General features: G+C 51.5%; 1 protein-coding gene across 8 annotated transcripts in view; it reads left to right on the top strand.

Annotated features, from left to right (window-relative positions):
• cep135 (centrosomal protein 135) overlaps window positions 1–19040 on the top strand; it is a 190808-nt gene that overhangs the window by 123389 nt on the left and 48379 nt on the right. The gene's annotated exons all lie outside the window — the stretch shown is intronic.

Genomic DNA, 19040 nt, shown 5'->3' with positions numbered 1-19040 from the left:
TGCACGTATCAATAACGTGTCAGGTGCAGCCTTCAGCCAGTTCTTTTGTGCCGTCTTCATCCTTGTGAGAACGGAAAATCAAACCTCACACATGTAATTCGTTGTGAAGAACAATAGCAGCAAAACACTTGTTTTATTCAGCAGTGGATATTCCTGGAAGATGCTACTCCACAATGTTGTCAGTCTCATGGACTTTTGGCATGCGTTTAATGGTCTGTTACAGGTCAGGTACAGCAACGTAGTCTTTTCATCTGGAGTCAGCTGTAAGTTTTTAAAAAATAAATTTAGAGTACCCAATTATTTTTTCCAATTAAGGGGCAATTTAGCGTGGCCAATCCGCCTACCCTGCACATCTTTGGGTTGTGGAGGTGAAACCCACGCAGACACGGGAAGAATGTGCAAACTCCACACGGACAATGACCCAGGGCCGGGATTCGAACCCAGGTCCTCAGCGCCGTAGGCAGCAATGCTAACCACTGTGCCACCGTGCTGCCCAAGTCAGCTGTAAGTTAATAACTGACTCTAAGGTCTCAACCCCAAAGTGAATTTTTCACCCACCACTTTTTGAAAATCTGAAACTTCTCTCATTTGCCAGTACTTCCCTACATATAACCCAAATGGGCTTTGCATCATTATTTGCATTTGCACTATTGACAAAACCATACCACTTGAAAGCATCTTTATGCTGCTTCATTGCTGAGTTAAGTTTCTTCTTTAGGCTGTTAACTAGAGGCCCTGGAGCTCTGTACAGAGCTAGCACTGCTCTGTTCTGCCTTGGACTTTCCAGAGCAGCTCTCTTCGGCAGATTCTGATGTGAGATCCTGGCCAGTAGGTACTCTGCCTATTTGTGCCTCTGGACTTTATACTGCTTCATTCCTGAGTTAAGTTTCTTCTTTAGGCTGTTAACTAGAGGCCCTGGAGCTCTGTACAGAGCTAGCACTGCTCTGTTCTGCCGTGGACTCTCCAAGGCAGCTCTCTTCAACAGATTCCGATGTGAGATCCTGGCCAGTAGGTCTCTGCCTATTTGTGTCTCTGGCCATCTCTTACTTGGAAGAAAACAATTAATCTTCACAGTCCACTTGCCTTGCTTGCCAGCAGCTAGAAAATGGAAGAAGCTCTCCTCCATGATTTGGCACCAGAAGCACGTACATACAGGGCGTTTGATATCAAGTGTATGTGCAGGGCGTGTGACCTGCTCACTGCTTCCACGTATGGTAGGATGACTACACACAGTCTCATTTCTTTCGCATTTATAGGTGGCAACAGCTGCCATTCACAACAAAAATGTGTGGTAGCAGTCATTGACTCTTCTCCAGCGATTGGGCATGCTGTGACCACATGACTCTCCTGATGCCCGCCCGTGACCCACCTGCGGGTCACTGGGTACACTTTGAAAAACCTTGCTTTAGAGGATTTGTGGTCAACCATTTTTGAATAGTTTTGCAAAACAATCTCAGAAAAGGTACCACTTGTAGCAACCACTCATTGCCTGTACCTGAAGATGGATTAAAGATACTAAGTGAATTTTGGCTTGTAAAACCTACATTTGATAAACTATTCACTACTCAAGGCTTTAAGACAAAGCAAGCACCCATCTTAAATATACTTGTAGGTTTTTGGTGAATACTATTAATTCCATATTTCATACCTTTTCTCTTTGCTTTGTAAAATAATCTAAAGTGCACCAGCACACAACTTCAAGGCTATGTGAAATTAAATTTAATGTGGATATATGTACAAGGTACTATACATTGATGCAGAAAGTATGTACAGAGTAGATGAGTGTCTTTTGACAAATGTAAAACAACAAAAAAATAGATTATGCAGTCTTTAATAAGTGAGTTTATTTGGACCTGCTACAAATGCTGAGTTAGTTGTCTCTATTAAACTAGGTGATTTAAAAGGTTATAAAGTCAAGTATAGATGTCATTAATAAAATATAACCTGTGAATTCCATAGTTCTGGCTTTTTTGGGGCAGTACAAGTATCACCGTTGGAATGTACGTGGTCAATGTTTACTTGTGTTTGGATTTTCCAATCATGCATGAAAACAATAGGAAAGAGAGAAGAGCACGATTTGCACTTCACAACACAAAGGTTGGCCTTGTCATGATTTATAAGGTCTTTTTCGTTGCCAGTGCAGTCTTGATGGGCCGTAACGTTTTGTAAAGGTTTTGTGATTCTGTATTATTTTTGTAGCAGGTCCAAACAGCAGAAACCCTTTTTGGAAGTTTTCCAAATAAGAAGTTGGAGGCAATGTCCTACAATATGTGTTAGAGACCTGCAATTGCTTAAAGGAACAAGCATTATCATTTTTGTAGCAGAATGGATAACTAGCTGATTTTAAAACACAAAGCCGAGAGTAGGGGTAAAGGGTATTTATTCAGGGTGGCAGAAGGTGTTAAGTAGTGTTTCACAAGGATCAACACAGTAGCAAACATGCCTAACCTCTCTCTTGTTTTCCTCATCATGCTGTGCTTTAATAACTTACTGTTGATGCTGTGTCTTTACCTAAAGATGCTGCTGAACTTGCATCCTTCCTTGCAAAAGCCTTGGTTAGAATATAATTGCTGTTGTATATTTCATCTGTAGGTTATCAAATCAAAATATGCTTTTCTTCATTATTTTTCAAGAATTTTGCCCACAGTATCAAAGACAGCTGCAGCAGATTTGAAATCTAGAAAACTTGTGCTCACCTCATCCAGATCTCCGCAACCATATCCTTTACTTACATTCGTGTGCTAGGGCACTTTGGAATACTTTGTGGCACAACAACATTTGTAGTCCTTTATTCATTCACAGAATGTGATTGTCACTGGTATGGCTAGCATTTATTTCCTAACTCTAATTGTATTTGAGTCTGTGGTGGTGTGCCACTTTCTTGAACTTTTGCAGTCCATGTAGGTACATACACAGTGCTATTAGGGAGTGGGCTCCAGGATTTTCACCTCATAACAATGAAGGAACAACTAAATGCTTCCAGATCAGGATGGTGTGAGACTTGGAGGCAACTTGCAGGTGATAGTGTTCTCATGCATCTGCTGCCTTTGTCCTTCTGGTTGGCAGTGGCCACAGATTTAGACGGCGCTGTCAAAGGAGCCTTGGTGAGTTGCTGCAGTGCAAATTGTAGATGGTACACACTTCTGACACTATACCAATGATGGAGAGCATGACTGCTGAAGGTAATAAATGAGGTGCCAATCAAGCAGACTGCTTTGTCCTGGATAGTGTTGAGCTCCTTGAGTGTTGTTGGAGCTGCACGAGAATACTCCATCATACTCCTGACTTTAACCTTGTAGGTGGTGGACAGGCTTTGAAGAGTTAGGAGGTGAGTTACACACCACAGAATTCCTAACCTCTAACCTCTTGTAGCCCAAGTATTTTTATGGATGATCTAATTACATTTATGGCCACTGACTTGATGTTGGTGATGGTGTGAGATTCAACAATGGCATTGCCATTGAATATCAGTGGGAGGTGGTTAGACTCTCTCTTCTTGGAGATGGTCTTTGCCTGACACTCGTGTGGCGTGCATGATACTTTCAACTGAAATGCACATCCTTTAATGTCCAGGTCTTGCTGTATGCAGGCACAGGCTGCTTCGTTATCTTAAGGAGTTTTAATTCTCAGCAACAAGCAGCTTCGCCTCTGATCTAAGGACGGAGGAAAGATGATTGAAGCAGCTGAAAATGATTGGATCTAAAGAACTATTGCAATAATGGCCTTGGGCTTTGATGATTTGCCTCTAAAAACCACAACCATGACCACCCTCCTTTAACATGGGTATGACTATAGTCAGTCTAGCCCAGGCACAGGTATCAGGTTTCCGTTTCTGAACGGTTATGTTTTTGGAACATTCTAGGAGCTTTGATCAATTTTCCTGATGTTAGCCCATAGTTTACCTGATGCATCAAACTCATTTTCACAACTCACCACTATGGAATTTCAAATCGCAACCTGTTGTGCTCTTGATGTCCAAGTCAGGTAGAATTGGCAAAAGCCCTGTAATTGGAAGGATGAATTACTTGGTTCAAATGACATCTCCACACCCTATTTACCCAGATACCCATTGCTCGCTATCCCCCTCCAGAAACTACAGATAGGCAGGAATGTCCAGTAAAAACCTGTTTTAACTTCACAGTCTTGACAAACATCTCCAGATGGGCAGCAAGATGCAGATTTAAGGAGGTCTGAATTTGCTTTAGTACTGAAACAAAACATTGTTAATAAGCATCAAATCACTCGGTCATCATTCAGCTACCAACAGATTCCCCTTTAAGAATGAGGATGAACGACATGGTCCTTGACTCAGCTTTGGATCGGTCGTGTCCCAGAACGGGTAGACTCCCAGCAATGGCAAGGGAGCTGAAAGGGTTTATGGAGCAAATGGGGGCAGTGGACCCCTGGAGAGATAGGCAGCCGACAGGAAGGGGCTACTTGTTTTACTCGCACGTCCATAAAGTATATTCTAGGATAGATTTCTTCGTACTAAGCAGGGATAGTATAGGGGAGGTAAAGAACACTGAATACTCGGCAATTACTATCTCAGACCATGCACCGCATTGGGTAGACCTGCAGATCGGGGGAGCGAGCTACCAACGCCCGCAATGGAGGCTAGACGTGAGACTGCTGTCGGAGGAGGGGATCTGCGAGAGGCTTCGGGGGTGTATGCAAAATTACTTGCAGGTGAATGACACGGGGGAGGTCTCAGCGGCGACCCTGTGGGATGCGCTAAAGGCAGTATTGCGGGGAGAGCTGATTTCAATTGGGGCCCACAGAGCCAAGGCAGACAGGGCAGAGATGGATAGATTGGTCAGGGAAATGGGTCGGATAGATGAAGAGCACGCGGAGTCCCCGGGGGAGGTTTTACTCAGGGAGAGGCAGAGACTACAGGCGGAACTGGGGGCACTATCCATGAGCAGGGCCGTGGAACAGCTTAGGAAGGCGAGGGGAGTGGTGTACGAGCATGGGGAAAAGGCTAGCAGACTGTTAGCGCAGCAACTCAGGAGGAGGGAGGCGGCCAGGGAAATAGGTAGAGTGAGGGATGGGGAGGGGCGCAAAGTGGAGGACCCGGCAGGATTGAATAAGGTATTCCGAGACTTCTATCGCAAGCTGTATACTTCGGAGCCGCCGGAAGAACCAGAGGAGATGAAAAGGTTTCTGGACGGGTTAACCTTCCCAACAGTAGGTGGGGGGCGAGTGGAAGAGCTGGGGACCCGATTAGAGTGGAGGAGGTATTGGGGGGCCTAAAGGCCATGCAGTCGGGGAAAGCCCCGGGCCGGATGGATACCCGGTATGTGTTCTATCGGACGTTTTCTGAGCTGGTGGGCCCGGTCTTGGTGAGGGTTTTTAATGAGGCAAGGGACAGAGGGACCCTGCCGCCGACAATGTCGCAAGCCACTATATCACTGATATTGAAGCGGGGTAAAGACCCGGAGGCGTGCGGGTCCTACAGGCCAATCTCCCTGATTAATGTTGACGCCAAGCTCCTGGCAAAGGTACTGGCGGTTAGAATGGAGGACTGCGTACCGGAGGTGATTGGGGAGGATCAAACGGGGTTCGTGAAAGGTAGGCAGCTGACGGCCAATTTGAGGAGATTGCTCAATGTAATAATGATGCCCCCGGCGGGTAGGGAGGTGGAGGTAGTGGTGGCAATGGGCGCCGAGAAGGCCTTTGACAGGGTGGAGTGGGACTATCTATGGGAGGTGCTCGGACGGTTTGGGTTCGGGGAGGGATTGGTGGATTGGATCAAATTATTATATCAGGCCCCGAGGGCCAGCGTCAGGACTAACAGAGAAGTGTCGGAGTACTTTAGGTTGTACTGAAGGACCAGACAGGGCTGCCCGCTCTCCCCGCTGCTGTTTGCGCTGGCCATAGAGCCACTGGCGATTGCGCTGAGAGCCGCAGAGGGATGGAAGGGGATGGTGAGGGGCGGGGTAGAACATAGGGTCTCTCTTTACGCAGACGACCTGCTCCTGTATGTGTCGGACCCAGTGGCCGGGATGGGAAGTATACTGGGAATGCTGAGGAAGTTCGGCCAGTTCTTAGGATACAAATTAAATACGGCCAAGAGTGAAATGTTTGTGGTACAGGCAAGGGGCCAGGAGAACAGATTGAGAGGGCTACCGTTTAGGCTGGTTGAGGAAAATTTCCGGTATTTGGGAATCCAGGTGGCACGAGACTGGGGCAGGCTGCACAAGTTAAATTTGGCCAGGGTGGTGGAGCAAATGAAGATGACAATCCTCCCTAGATTTCTGTTTATTTTTCAGTGCCTCCCGATCTTTATCCCACAGTCCTTCTTCAAAAGAGTTAACAGGATGATCATGAGCTTTGTATGGGCGGGAAAATCCCCGTGGGTGAAGAAGGCGATGTTGGAGAGGAACCGCAGCGAGGGAGGGCTGGCTTTGCCGAGTCTGATTAATTATTACTGGGCGGCCAACATCGCTATGATAAGGAAGTGGATGGTGGGTACGGGGTCTATTTGGGAGCGGGTGGAGGCAGCTTCGTGCAGGGGCTCCAGCTTGGCAGCCCTGGTCACGGCTCCTCTACCACTGCCGCCGGCCAAGTACACCACCAGCCCGGTAGTGGTGGCGTCCCTGCGGATATGGGGCCAGTGGAGGAGGCATGTAGGGGAGAGGTCTGTCTGGGCGCCAATCTGCGACAACCATCGGTTTGCCCCCGGGAGTATGGATGGGGGGTTCCGAGTATGGCGGCGGGCGGGGGTGGGAAGGGTGGGTGAGTGATATGTTCCTGGAAGGGAGCTTTGCGAGTTTGAGGAGCTTGGAGGAGAAATTTGTGTTGGTAAGGGGAAATTATTTTAGATACCTACAGTTGCGGGACTTTGTTCATAGACAGGTCCCATCTTTCCCACGCCTCCCGCAAATAGGGATCCTGGACAGAATAGTCTCTAGGGGGGAAGAAGGGGAGGGTAGAGTCTTGGGTATTTATAAGGTGCTCATGAGGGAGGAAGGATCCCAGACAGAGGAACTGAAACTTAAATGGGAGGAGGAGCTAGGCGGGGAAATGGAGGACAGGCTGTGGGCAGAGGCCCTGAGTAGGGTAAATTCGACCGCGACATGTGCTAGGCTCGGGCTGATTCAATTTAAGGTCGTTCACCGGGCCCATATGAGGGTGGCTCGGATGAGCAAATTCTTTGGAATAGAGGACAAATGCGCTAGGTGCGCGGGAGGACTAGCGAACCACGTTCACATGTTTTGGGCATGCCCTAAGCTGAGGGGGTACTGGGAGGCATTTGCAGGGATCATGTCCCGGGTGCTAAAAACAAGGGTGGTGATGAGTCCAGGGGTAGTAATTTTTGGTGTTTCGGAAGACCCGGGAGTCCAGGGGGAGAAAGAGGCCGATGTTTTGGCCTTTGCTTCCCTGATAGCCCGGCGACGAATACTATTGGTGTGGAGGGACTCAAAGCCCCCGAAGACTGAGTTGTGGCTTGCGGACATGTCGAGTTTCCTGGGTATGGAAAAAATTAAGTTCGCCTTGAGGGGATCTGTACAGGGGTTCGCCCGGAGGTGGCAACCATTTATTGACTTCTTTGCGGGAGAGTGAGCGTCAGCAAGGGGTGTGTGTGTGTGGTGGGGGGGGGGGGGGGGGGGGGGGGGAGTAGAGTAGGAGGGAAAATATAGCGGGTTGTACCAGTGGGAGAGGAGCGGGCTTGTGCAGTATGTTACGATGGAAGTATTGAAAGTACATGGATGTTTGCACATTTTTGCCTTTTTTGCTTTCTTTCTGTTGATGTCTGTAACTGTTTACAAAGCCAAAAACTACCTCAATAAAATTGTTTATTTAAGAATGAGGATGAACTGGCCTACAATGCAGCACCAGTTTAAAATTGACACCGAGCACTTGCAACAGTTTCTGACAGTGTGAACATGTTACAGGACTGTAATTTTGAGAGTGCATAATAAACCTAGTCCTTGCCTGGTGTGGAGGTTCTCAGCACTGTTGGAACTTCCTTAGCTAATTATGGTGTGCTTTGGGTGCACTGCATGTCTTATACCTTGGTTCCCTTGCACCAAAATGCATCAGTAATATAATGCATAGCATTGTACTATTAATATCAACTATATTTATGTAGCGTCTTTAACATAATGAAATCTTCGAGGCACTTTACGTGGGCATTATGAAACAAATTACAAATGTAAAATCGCAGCATAGTTACAGCAGAGAAGGACGTATTTAGCCTGATGCTAAGCCATATAAGCAGTTACTAGATCAGATGACCAAAGTTTGGTCAAAGAGGTAGATTTTAATGAGTATCTTAAAGGAGGAAGGTGAGATTGAGAGGTTTGGAAAGGGAACTTTGGAGCTTAGGGCCCAAACAACTGTATCGTGGCCACCAATGGTGGAGAAATTAAAATCTGGGATGCGAAGAGGTCACAATTAGAGGAGCGCAGATATCTCAGAAGGTTGGGGAGTTTTTCAAAATTCATTTATGGGATGTGGACGTCGCTGGTTAGGCCAGCATTTATTGCGCATCCGTAGTTGCCCTTCAGAAGGTAGTGGTGAGTTGCTTTCTTGAACCGCTGCAGTCCGAGTTGTAGATACACCCACTCTGCTGTTAGAGAGGGAGTTCCAGGATTTTGCAGGGCGGTGAGTGACTTGGAGGTACTTGAACCTCCAGGTGGTGGAGTTCCCAGGTATCTGCAACTTTTATCCTTCAAGGTGGTAGTGGTCGTAGATTTGGAAGGTGCTGTCTACGGAACCTTGGTGAGTTCCTGCAGTGCATCTTGTACATCGTACACACGGCTGCCACTGTTCGTTGATGGTGGTGGGTTATTAGGACTCCCACTCCGTCAGCTCCTCATAGATCTCTGAGATTTGCCAAACCGACCCCTCCCCCACTACTCACTTCCTGACCATCGCAATATTTGCCGCCCGGTAATAATTCATGAAATTTGGAAGAGCCAGCCTCCCCCTACCCCCCAATGCCCTCGATCCTGCAGCACCTTCTTCACCTGCAGGGTTTTATCCGCCCAGACAAATCCCGAGATCACTGCATTCACTTGTTTGAAGAACGCCTCGGGGATAAAAAATGGGCGGCTCTGGAAGACAAACGAAACCTCGGGAGGACCGTCATTTTAATTGTCTGAACCCGCCCCACAATGACAACTGGAGCGCGTCCCACATCCGAAAGTCCCCCCTCGTCTGATCTACCAACCTACTCAAATTCAGTTTATGTAGCTGCTCCCACTCCCGCGCCACCTGGATGACCAAATATCAAAAGCTCCCGCCCACCACCTTGAACAGCAACTCCCCCAATCTCTTCTCCTGCCCCCTCGCCTGGACCGCAGAGAACTCTCTCTTACCCATAACCAATTTGTATCCCGAGAACCGGCCGAATTCCTATAATATCCTCATAATCCCTCCAATCCCCTCCCCAGCGGGTCCAATATGTACAATAGTAGATCGTCTGCGTAAAGCGAGACCCTGTGCTCCACCGCCACGAGACCTTGATGTTCTTCATGCCATTGACAACGACTCTATAGCCAAGGCAAACAAAATTGGGGAAAGCGGACATCCCTGCCTCGTCCCCTGGTGTAATCTGAAATAGTCTGCTCTCACCCGATTCGTCCGCACATTCGCCACCAGTGCCTGGTATAGCAACCGGACCCAGTCCACAAATCCTGCCCAAACCCAAACCGCCCCTGGACCTCCCGTAAGTATTCGCACTCCACCCGATCAAAGGCCTTCTCTGCGTCCATGGCCACGTCAACCTCGCACCCCTCTGAAGGCATCATAATTACATTAAGCAATCTCCTAATGTTGGTCGCCAAATGCTGCCCCTTAACAAACCCAGTCTGGTCCTCCCCTATTACTCCTGGGACACAGTCTTCGATCCTTGTGGCCAGGATCTTCGCCAGTAGTTCAGCATCAACATTTAACTTGGAGATCGGTCTGTATGACCTACAGTTTTCCGGGTCCTTATCCCGCTTTAATATGAGGGAGATCAACGGCTGTGGCAACGTTGGGGGAGCACTCCCAACTCCTTTGCTTCATTGAAGGCCCTTATCAACAGCCGCCTAAACGCTCCCTAAACACCCCATTCACCCCCGCTGGGTCCAAGACTATTCCCACCTGTGTCCTTTACTTTCCCAATCTCTCTCGCCGACACTTGTTTCCTCAACTGGTGCGCTAATATCTTACTTGCTTTCTTCCCATACTCATATACAGCCCGTCTCACCCTTTTCAACTGCTCTACTGTCTTACCCGTGGGTAACAGCCCAAATTCCATTTGCAACCTCTGCCGTTTCTTTAGCAGGCCTTTCTCGGGGGCCTCTGCATATCTCCTGTCCACCTGCAGGATTTCTTCCACTAGCCTTTCTATCTCTATCTGCTCCGCCTTCTCCCTATGAGCCCGAATCAAAATAAACTCCCCCTTGATCACTGCCTTCAGTGCCTCCTAAATCGTACCTGCCGACACCTCCCCCGTGTCACTCATTTCTACATACCCCCGGATGGCCTTCCTCACCCACTCACACACCTCTTCCTCTGCTAACAGTCCCACATCCAGCCTTTATTGCGTGCGCTGGGCCCCCCTTTGTTCACTCGTAAATCCACCCAGTGCGGTTGCATAGTCTGACACGACTATTGCTGAATATTCGACATCCATCACCCTGCCAACAACGTCTTATCTAACACGAAGAAATCTATTCGGGAGTACACCTTGTGCACAAGGGAGTAGAATTAAAATTATTTCGCCCTCGGCCTCCAAAATCTCCACGGATCCCCCCCATGTGATCCATGAACACCCGAAGCTCCTTAGCTGTAGCAGGCACCCTCCCCGACCTCGAGCTCGACCGGTCCAGTCTCGGATCCAGGACCCATAATCAGTCGATGAGAGTCCAGGTTAGGAATCCTCCCCAACACCTGCTTCTATAAATTCATATCGCCTCAGTTCAGGGCATAGATGTTTACCAACACCACCGGCATCCCCTCCAATTTCCCCACTTACCATAACGTACCTTCCCCCAGAGTCACCCACTATATTTCCCACCTCGAACACCACCCGCTTATTGACCAAAATCGTCACCCCTTCGTTTTAAAGTCCAACCCGAATCAAATGATTTCCCAGCCCATCCCTTCCTCAGCCTAATCTGGTCCCCCACCTTTAGGTGGGTCTCTTGTAGCATGGCCACATCCGCCTTCTATGGTTTCAAGTGTGCGAAAGCACCTGCCCTCTTGATTGGCCCATTCAATCCTCGCAAGTTCCACGTGACCAGCCTGGTCGGAGGGCACCCTGCGCCCCCCCCCCCCCCCCCCCCCCCCCCCCCCCCCCCCCCCCCCCTTGGGCCAGCCTCCGGCCCGCGGTCTGCACCTCCCGTGGACCGCCCTCACCGTCACCGTCATCGATCCTCCTCCTGTTGCATTTAAAAGCCCTACCCCTATTAACAGTACTTCCCCCCCCCCCCCCCCCACCTCCTCCAAATCCCTCAGCAACAACCCCTGCCCCTATTAACCTTCCACTCACCTCCCACTGTGCTTCCATGATCTAGCCCGGCCAGCTGGCCTGGCCACCCCCGCCCATGGCGCCTACCATCCTACTCCCCACTGATTCCCCACCCTACCCCTTGAACAAAGAGACCAACCCCCCATTCTCGAACAAAGAAGGGCAAACCTGAAGCAGAAAAAGAAAGAAATGGCCCCAAACACAATTTAACAGCAGCATCACAGCATCTCCACCAAAGTTCAAGGTCCACCTTCTCCTGCCAGTTTATTGTCTCTGACAAATTCTACTGCCTCCTCTGCCAATCCAAAGTACAATTCCCGGCCTTCGTAGCTCACCCACAGACTTGCCAGGTACAGTAGCCCAAGCTTCACCCCCTTGTTGCAGTGGGCCGCTTTGACCTTGTTTGTAACTCGCTCTCCGCTTGGTACCAGGTCCTGGTACACAGGATTTCACTGCTCTCCCAGGTGGAGCGCCTCGTGTGCCTGGCCCACCTCATGATTTGTCCCTTGTCCAGGAAATGATGCCACCACACCACAATCACCCTCGGCGGCTCATTTCCCTGCGGCTCCCTCATTAGCGCCCTGTGCGCTCGATCCACCTCCAACGGTCATGCAAATGCACCCTCTCCTAGCAGCTTCTCCAACATCCTCCACACACAGCACTAGCTCCTTTACTCCCCTCCGGCAGGCCCATGACCCTTATGTTCTGCCTGCGTGACCGGTTCTCTAGGTCTTCAACCTATTCCTGGAGCCGCCTCTGCTGATCCTGCATCAGTCCCATTTCTGCTGCCATCGGGGCGAATTGGGCCTCGTGTTCCCCCACTGCCACCTCGATCTTCAGGATCGCCTGACTCTCCGCCGCCAGCTTCGTTCCCACGCGGTCAATTACCACCTTGATTGAATCCACAGGCCAGGTCCCCCAGACTCTCCTTGCATTGCTGGGTGAATGTCTCATTCAGGAAGCTCACCAGCTGGTCCGTTGACCACTGAGCCGGCAGGGCCGCTTCCTGCCTCTCCACAATCTCCACGTGCGTCACAGGCGCCGCATCAGCTCCAACCGACTGATTCCCTCTTTTTCGACTGCTTTTGACCCTCGGCTCCATACACCAGAGGGTCAATCTCTTCCACTCACTCTCCTGCACCTTTTTTCTGCTCACATCCACCTGTTAACCGGGGAAAAGGTCTGAAAAAACTGCCACGAGCAGGAACCACCAAATGTGCGACCACTCACTCCATGGCCACCACCAGAAGTCCCCTTCAGCCGTTTGTTAATATCACCTGGAGTGAATCGTTTTGGCTGAAGACTGACATCTGTGATGCTGAAGACCTCCATGGGAGGAGACCAAGATGGGTCATACACTTGGCACTTCTGGCTGAATATTGTTGCAAATGCCTCAGCCTTGTCATTTGCACAGATGTGCTGAGGTCCTCCATCATTGAGGATGGGGATATTTGTGGAACCTCCTCCTCCAGTGATTTGCTTAGTTGTCCATAATTCAAGGCTGGATGTGGCAAGACTGCGGAGCTTAGATCTTATGCTTTTGTTGTGGAATCGCTTAGCTTTTTCTATTACTTGTTGCTTATGCTGTTTGGCACACAAGTGATCCTGTGTGTGTAGCTTCACCAGGTAGACCCCTCGCTATGCCTGGTGTTGCTCCTGGCATGCTCTCCTGTACTCTTCATTGAACCAGGGTTGATCCCCTGACTTGGTGGTAATGCTTGAATAGGGGATATCCCGTGCCATGAGGTTGCAGATTGTGGTTGAATACAATTCTGTTGCTGCTGACGGCCCACAGCACCTCATGAATGCCCACTCCTGAGTTACTAGATCTGTCTGATGTCTATCCCGTTTGGCACAGTGGTAGTGCCACACAACACGATGGAGGAGATTCCAAAAATAGGGAGAGGTGAGGTCCTGGATAAATTTGAAAACAAGTATGAGAATTTTAAAATCAAGACGCTGTTTCACCATCGGTCAATGTAGTTCAACAAGCACAGGAATGATAGGGAAACAGGACTTGTCGAAAGCAAACTTCTGCGGATGCTGAAATCTGAAACAAAAACAGAAAATACTGGACAATCTCAGCAGGTCTGACAGCATCTGCGGAGAGAGGGGAGCTTTGACAAAGGGTCCTCAGACTCAGCATTAGCTATCTGCTCTCCACAGATGCTGTCAAACAGGACTTGTTGTTAGGCTGTCGGCGGAGGATCCTCGGCAGCGGCGGCGACAAAGGGGCTTGGCGGCGGCGGCAGAGGGGCTTGGCGGCGACGGAGGGGCTTGGCGGCGGCGGCGATGGAGGGGCTTGGCGGCAGCGGCGGCAGCAGAGGGGCTCGGCGGCGGCAGGATCGGTGCAGCAGCGACAGGTCCAACCCCCCCCCCCCAAATGCAGGCCAGGAGCGGTGCGGCAGCAACCGAAGGGGGGCCCAGCCGGCGGCAGTGACCAGGAGGACGCGGGGTGCGAAGTGCGGCAACGGGGACTGGCCCAACCCCCCCCCCCCCCCCAACCCCCAAACGGCAGCGACCACCACGTGGCAAGAACAAAGGGACTGGGCAAAAGCCTCTCTCTCTCTCTCCTGGGTGAGTGAGGAGAGAGGAAGGGGGAGAGAAAACAAAAAAGGACTTTTATTTCTTTTTTTTAAACCCAAAGGAAAACTGTTAAAGAGAGAGGGAGGGGTATATATACTATTTTCTCTCTTTTTACACTCGCTCCCAGCAAAAGTAAGTCCATCTGACTTACTTTTGCATAAAAGCGGGGAGGAGGAGAGAAAATAATTAAGAAATAAATAAAATAAAGGGGTAAAGGAAAAAAGGGAGGAGAGGGGAGGGGGAAATAATAAAAAATAAATAATAATAATAATAAATAAAATAAAAATAGGGTGCGGAAAAGGGGGGGGGAAATAAGGGGAGAAGAAAAGATGAAAGGGAAGGGGAGAAAAAAATGCCAGAAGGGAGCCAAGGGAAAGGGGGCAACAGAAGCAGACGGGACAAAGGGGAAGCCAGCTCAGGCGAACGAGTCAGCACACGAAGCGGCGGGACGGATGTAGCGCCACATCAAAAAGCGCTGGACAGACAGGTACCCTCTCCCCTGGGGTTAGAGGGGGGCGTGGATTGAAAGGCAGCCTTTGCCGAAGTGGTGAGGGAGCAGCTGCAGGCAATCAAGGCAGAGTTGAAAGTGGACGCAGAGGCCGCAGTACAAGCAGCAGTGGACAGGGCCATGTCAGGGGTGCAGCAGGCTCTGACCAGATTGGAGGAGAAAGTGGATGCCCAAGGGGAGAAACTGGAAGCCCATGAGGCAACCATTAAAGAGCTGGAGAAAGCAGCGACCGACATGAGCGACCGGGTCACGGCCCTGGAGAGGGAAGTGGCGAGACTGGGTGCAGCACAGGGGAGCCTGAAGGGCAGGGTAGACGACCAGGAGAACAGCTCGAGAAGGCAAAATGTTAGGATAGTGGGCCTGCCAGAGGGGATCGAGAGCAGAAATCCCACAGCATACGTGGCTGCAATGCTGGGCACCTTAGTGGGGAGGGAGACTTTCCCCACCCCACCGGAAATGGACAGAGCTCATCGGGCGCTGCGCCCGAAGCCCAAGGCAGGGGAACAACCGAGAGCAGTCATAGCCAAACTGCACCGGTACCGGGATAGGGAGACAATCCTGCGCTGGGCCAAGGAAAATAGATCCTGCAAATGGGGAGGGCACGCCATCCGAGTCTACGAGGATCTTGGAGCGGACATAACTAAGAGACGGGCTGAGTTCAACAGAGCGAAAGCAGCTCTCTACAAGAGCAAAGTGCGTTTTGGTATGCTGTACCCAGCAAAACTCTGGGTCACATACCAAAACAAGGAATATTTCTTTACAGCCCCTGCTGAGGCGAATAGGTTCGTCGAGGAGCACGGGCTGGAAAAACGCCAGTGGGGGTAGGGACGAGGGGCCCATGGCAAGGAGAAACGGCACGCCGACGGGGGGGTGGGGAGGGGTGAGGCAAAGCCAGCCCCCTCCCCCCCGGCAGGAACACCCAGAACAAAAAAAACCCATTGCCCAAGGGACCGCTCCAGGTGGGAGGCCAGGCCCCAGCACGAGGGAACGGGAGTATTGGAGAAGGGAGAGCAGGCGAGAGGGGCGCAGGGTAAGGTGGAGGAGGAGCGGGCAGAAAACTGTAGAGGCCAGGCAGAGGAGAAGCGGGACAGCAACCTCCGAGAGGGGAGCCACTGTACTAGCAGGAAAGCTAGCGACGGGGGCACGCAACAAAGCAGGGCCGCGGCGCACCCCCAACAGGAGGGAAGGCGCCAGGCAGGGGAGGGGGGGGATCACCCATCAAAGTCGGGAGAGCAAACGGGGACAGGAATAGGGGAGATAGAGGGGCAAAGGAGAGGTATACAGGGGAGGGGGGAAAAGGGAGAGAGCGGGGGGGGGGGGGTCACTCAGGGTGCGAGAGACCAGGGAGGGTAAATGCAGGGACAAAGGGACAAAAGAGGCCAGTAAAGGAACAGGGCCACAAAGTGCCACAACCAAGGGCTCGAAACAGGGAACCGCTGCAAGCACCCACCCAGTACGGTCTGTGGGCGAAGGGGGCCCCTGGAGTGCAGGGGACTACCCGCGTGGCGGACACACAGTGGACGGCCATGGCGGGTGCCCCCGGGACAAGGGGAACCCTGGAGCGCAGAGACCCGACCGCATGGGGAGAGCAGTGATAGTGGCCATCCTGGACGGCCCCCTAACAAAGGGAAACCCAAGAGGGCAGGGGCGCGTCCACCGGACAAATATGGTTAATCCCACAGGAGCGAGGGGGCAGAAGCCCCCCACCAGGATAATCACCTGGAACGTAAGGGGACTTAACGGCCCAGTGAAGAGATCTAGAGTCCTCACCCACCTCAGAAACATGAGGGCCGACATAGTCTTCCTCCAAGAGACGCACCTGAGGGAGCAGGACCAACTGCGGGTACGAAAGGGCTGGGTGGGACAAACCTACCATTCCTGTTATGGGACAAGGGCCAAGGGGGTGGCGATCCTGATCGGCAAGAGGACAAGGTTTAGGGCGACAAAGACGGTTACAGACCCAGGGGGGCGGTATGTCATGGTCAGCGGGGCCCTAGATGGGGTGCCGGTAGTTCTAGTCAACGTGTACGCGCCCAACTGGGACGACACGAGCTTCATCCAAAAGACCATGGCAGAAATCCCGGACATAGCGATGCACCGACTAATCATGGGGGGGACTTCAACTGTGTACAGGATCCAAAGACGGACAGATCAAACCCCAAAACGGGGAAAACCTCAAGCATGGCAAGGGAACTCAGTCACTATATGGAGCAGATGGGAGCAGTGGACCCCTGGAGATTCGCCCACCTGGGGGAGAAAGAATTCTCCTTCTTCTCCCCAGTACACAACGTGTACACCAGAATTGACTTCTTTGTGGTGGGGAAAACGGTGCTTCCAGGGATAGACAAGGTGGAATACTCCGCAATTGTGATATCAGATCACGCCCCACACTACATGGACGTGCGGCTGGAGACGGGAAGGGCCCAGCGCCCCACATGGAGGTTGGACGGTGCCTTACTAGCTGACAAGGCCTTCAGCGAAAGGATAGCGCGGGCCATAGCGGAGTACACGGAGAACAACCAGAACGGGGAGGTCTCACCCTCCACGTTCTGGGAAGCGCTAAAGGCCGTACTAAGAGGGGAAATCATTGCCTTCAAAGCGCAAAGAGATAGGGAGGAAAGGGTGGCTAGGCAGAAGCTGGTCGACTCCATACTGGAGGTAGACCGTAAATACTCCGAGGCCCCGACCGTAGAGCTCCTGGCGGAGAGAAAAGAATTACAAAGGAACTTTGACCTGCTCTCCACCAGGAAAGCAGTACACCAACTCCGCCAGGCACGCGGGGCCCTGTACGAACACGGAGACAAAGCCAGCCGCCTGTAGGCACACCAGCTGAGAAAGCAGGCAGCCAGCAGAGAAATTGCGCAAATCAGAGGTACCAGAGGCACGTTGGAAACGGAACCAGAGAGGATTAACGAAACCTTCAAGGCCTTCTACCAAGAGCTGTACACCTCAGAGCGCCCAACAGGGAAAGCTGGGATGAACCGGTTTCTTGATGGACTGGACATACCAGTCGTGGGAGAGGGCAGAAAGCGGGATCTGGAAGCACCACTAGCACTGGGAGAGATCATGGACAGCATTAGCTCCATGCAGACGGGGAAGGCGCCGGGACCGGATGGATTCCCGGCGGACTTCTACAAAAGATTCGCGACAGCGCTGGCCCCGCACCTGCGGGAGATGTTCACAGACTCGCTAGCTAGGGGCACACTGCCACCCACATTAGCACAGGCCTCAATCTCGCTGATACCTAAGAAGGACAAAGACCCAATGGAATGTGGGTCATACAGACTCATATCTCTGCTGAACGCAGACGCCAAAATACTGGCCAAAATCCTAGCCAAAAGGCTAGAAGACTGTGTACCTGAGGTGGTCACAGAGGACCAGACGGGCTTCGTCAAAGGTAGACAGCTTACCGCGAACATCAGGCGCCTGCTGAACGTGATAATGACCCCCTCCGGGGAGAGAACACAAGGGGTGATCGTCTCCCTGGACGCAGAAAAGGCCTTCGACAGAGTCAAATGGAAATACCTCATAGAGGTACTGGAGCGGTTCGGGCTTGGAATAGGGTTCACCGCTTGGGTAAAGCTCCTATACAACGCTCCCATGGCGAGTGTACGGACCAACAATACCAACTCCCAATACTTCCAGCTGCACAGGGGCACTAGACAAGGATGCCCACTGTCCCCGCTGCTGTTCGCACTAGCAATCGAACCGCTAGCAATCGTGCTCAGGGCAGCAAAAATTTGGAGGGGGATCCGAAGGTGAGGTAGAGAGCACAGAGTCTCACTCTATGCGGACGATCTGCTCCTCTATATCTCGGACCCACAAAGCAGCATGGACGGAATCATTGCGCTCCTGAAAGAGTTTGGAGCCTTCTCGGGCTACAAACTCAACATGAGCAAAAGTGAGATCTTCCCAGTACACCCGCAAGGGGGGGGGGGGGGGGGGGGGGGGGGGCAGCATTAAAGGGGCTGCCGTTCAAACAAGCCCGACACGAATTCCGCTACCTGTGGATCCAAATAGCCCATGACTGGAAAGGGATCCACAAATGGAACCTCACCAGCCTGACGGAGGAAGTTAAAAAGGACCTGCAAAGATGGAACACACTCCCACTCTCCCTCGCGGGGAGAGTCCAGACGATCAAAATGAACGTACTGCCCAGGTTCCTCTTCCTGTTTAGATCCATTCCGATCTACATCCCCAAGGCCTTTTTCAAAGCGCTGGACAAACTTATCATGGCGTTCGTATGGGGGGGTAAAAATGCTAGGATCCCAAAGAAGGTCCTACAAAAAACAAAATCCAGGGGGGGGGCTAGCCCTCCCGAATCTACAATTCTACCACTGGGCGGCAACAGCCGAGCGAGTAAGGGGATGGATCCAGGAGCCAGAAGCTGAGTGGGTGCGTGCGGAGGAGGCCTCCTGCATGGGGACCTCCCTCCGGGCCCTCGCCACGACAGCACTCCCATCCCCACCCAAAAAACACTCC

The sequence above is a fragment of the Scyliorhinus canicula genome, chromosome 3 (assembly GCF_902713615.1).
Source record: "Scyliorhinus canicula chromosome 3, sScyCan1.1, whole genome shotgun sequence".
NCBI classification, from domain to species: Eukaryota; Metazoa; Chordata; class Chondrichthyes; order Carcharhiniformes; family Scyliorhinidae; genus Scyliorhinus; species Scyliorhinus canicula.
This window is presented reverse-complemented; position numbering and strand designations above follow the sequence as displayed.